The sequence below is a fragment of the Pteropus vampyrus genome, unplaced genomic scaffold (genome assembly GCF_000151845.1).
Source record: "Pteropus vampyrus isolate Shadow unplaced genomic scaffold, Pvam_2.0 Scaffold69, whole genome shotgun sequence".
Classification (NCBI taxonomy): Eukaryota; Metazoa; Chordata; class Mammalia; order Chiroptera; family Pteropodidae; genus Pteropus; species Pteropus vampyrus.
Window position 1 is genome coordinate 2,192,528 of NW_011888850.1, and position 3,310 is coordinate 2,195,837.

Genomic DNA, 3,310 nt, shown 5'->3' on the forward strand with positions numbered 1-3,310 from the left:
AGGCTGTACCATTTTGCAGTCACACCAATAAGATAGGAAAGTATCAGTCTCAGCAACTGAATATATTATCAAACTTCTGTCTTTTTGTCAGTCTCATAGATGAGAAACGGTATCTTAGTATAGTTTTAAGTTATGTCATTTTAATAAAAATGAAATCAAGCATCTTTTGTTTAAAGCCTTTTGTATTTCTTTTTCTTAACTGTGTCATTGGCCATTTTCTATTGTTTCTTTTTTCTTTACTCCTAAGAACTTCTGATACAATAGATCAGGCAAGATATAGGCTAGAAATTTAATGCAACAGATTTTATCATGGGGCACTGGGAGACGATAAGCTGCCACACCTACTCAAACATCTAAAGTAACTGCCCAGGAAAAGTTAGATTATACGCCTGGGGCCAACTAAACTATCTAGAACCTAAGTGGTCTGACACTGACAAGCACAATAATGTCTCTGTTAACCGGAAATCAGACTTCAGATTCAAATTTCCAGAATGCTCCAACCTGGAAGCAGACGAAAATGGCCTCGTGAGTGATCTAGCTCAAAATGCTCACGATCAAAAACCTGATGCACTTCACAGCTGTACCACAGCTTCTGGGCCCTCACACAGGGCCTTAAGAATTCTATTCGCATATAGTCCCTTCTCACCTACCTATGTGGCTTCCCAGTTTCCCAAAGCAGAACTCAGAGAGCCAAATGAAGTAAGGATATGCAAGCTTGAATCAGACTCCTGCATAAGAGATCTCAAAGAAAGAGATGGGGAAACCAAGACACCAACACAGAGTCAGAAAAGCACATGACCACCTGGGCCACTGGCTCCTGGGAGCAAAGAATCCTAAAACTAGTTGCTGAGGTACTGATTGCATAAGAAGATACTATCATCACTAGTGTCCATTCTTAAGACCGATTCAGAGTGATGGGATGATCAAACCTTTGAATTGGAGAGAACCCAGTTCTTTCTCATTCTCAACCTGTTTCTTCTCTAGAGCAGCTCTGTTTGCTCACTAGGCCTCTGCCCGAATAGTTCTAGGGAAGAAACCTCAACATCAAAATAAATTAGTTCAAGAGAGGGACAACTGTACGTTGAGTAACCGCTATGTGGCAGGCATTGGGCTACATCCTCTCTATTCATTTTGTCATTTCATCTCCACAATAACCCCAAGCAGGCATTGTCCACATTTCACAGATGTGGAAACTGAAGTTCAAAAATGTCAAGTAACTTGCCCAAGATTACAAGAAAAAAAGAAGCAGCTGTGACATCTGGAAACGGGCCTGGTATGATCAGCTGACCTGGAGTTCCCCTGCTGGACACGAACGATGTCACAGAACATCAACATTGAGCAAGGCCACTCTGGTCAGGACAAATCAAAACCAAAACAAGACCTGTCATCATCTTGACTGACCACAGAAAAAAATGTAAACATTGTCCAAACCACAAAAATGACCAAACACCCCCCGCTACCACCACCCACCCTGGCTACAGAGTGACTGCTGCATCTTGGCCAACCACAGCTTTAGCCTCACTCTGTCATCCCTCCTTCTAGACAAATTATGAAGATACTCAACACGATCTCCTGCAATCCTCGCAGCATCCAACAGAGCGAAGTTCCGTTTCCATAAACTCTCCCCCAAATCACCTACAAGCCCGAATCCCCTAATTCCCTTCTAACACCCACTTACTGAGACCTGCCAGGGTTCCGCATGACACGAGGTCTTCCTTAGTGCGACAAGCAACAAACCCAACTTATTCAACTCTAAGTGTGTTCCTGAAAGTCTCTGACTAGCAGCCATTTATTCTCATATTAGAGAATTAATGCTGAGCCCAGATTCCAACCAAGATCCACCTGCCTCCTCAGCCTGCGCCCTGACCACTCTGCTCTGTTGACGCCCCAGTCAGTTGTTTTTTTTTTTTTAATCTGGGCTACGAATGACTCATTTTGTAAAGTAAGAAAGTGTGTTCAAAAGCGTAAACTTCAGTTATGGTGGAAGCAAAAGTCATGGCTATGGAACACATTATTTCCTCACTGCCTAGGGAAATGCGACATTGCTGTACTTGTCTCCTAGCTAACAACTTCAGCACCTTTTGAGTTATTTCTGGTTTTCTCAATAACAAAGTGAAATTGAGTCTATAAAATTAAAACAGAGGTGTCATCCTTTTACATCTTCGGGCCAGTACCTGAGCTCACTTTTATAATAAGATGACGAATTAAAGACCAGGTACTCTATCATTTCCTCCTAAAATAAAAATTAGTATGCAAAAGACAAAAAACAAAGGATGGTCACTAGACAGGCCTGAATTTGGAAAAAGGAGGCAGGGTGAGGCAAAGGCCTTTGGGAAGTGGAGTGGATAACAGAAGAGAGACTGATTAAGGATAGAGAAGAACCCTCTGGATCCCTTGAGAAAGAACAAAAAGAAAAGCAGTTCTGGAAACCACAAAGCCTCCTGTTAACAGCAGGCGAGCTGAGGGGCAGCAGCTGGGAGCTTGGGCCACGTTTTTTCCAAGTCTCCAGTTGCCTGGGCTCAGCTTCTCCAGGCTGTTTTCCTTGATCAGAAGAGCTCGTTGGTGGTGGATTTTGAAAATGACTCTTTTACTCTAATTTATTCATCGGTTTCTCTGACAGCACAGCTGTCATATCACTGGCGCATCATCTATCTGCCTCTTACCGCAGCGATATCAAGACACGCATCCCTCTCACCACCCTGTTCACTCCCTGGTGCAGGGAAGGCTGTGAACGAGTGGTTTTTTTTAACAATCTACAACAAACGCGCTCCCGAGAGCCGCCGTCTAGTCTTCCCTTCTCAGGTGCAGGTGGGAAGCGGGCTCCTGGCAGCGTCTGGGGTCCGCACGCTAAGGCCCCGGGACGCGAGGCGGCCAGCTGCGATGTCATCCCACCCCAGGCCGGGAACGGCCGGGGGGCCCTGCCTCCTCCCCATCCCAGACCCAGGCGGTCGAGGCCGGTTCCGGTGCCGAGAGACCGAATTCCGCGTCGGCTCCGGCCTTTCCGCACACAGGCCCCCCAGGCTGGGAAAAGCCTCCGCACAGCTGGATAAGAAACCGGAACAAAGAATGAAGGATTGGGGACGGGATGGTGACGACGGACGACAGAGGTACCAGCTGCCCTTCCAACGGCCAGGGGAGGCAGTGGCAGCGGGGGCAGGAGGGTGGGACGGGGGCAGTGGTAGGGGCGCGACGCGGCCCGCTGTCCTGCTGCGGGCAGCCGACCGATCCGCCTGCCTTCAGGGGGACAGAGGGGAGGGGTGTCCCCGAGAGGAGGCAGCCGCGCCGGGACACAGCGCAGCCCGCCCGCCCG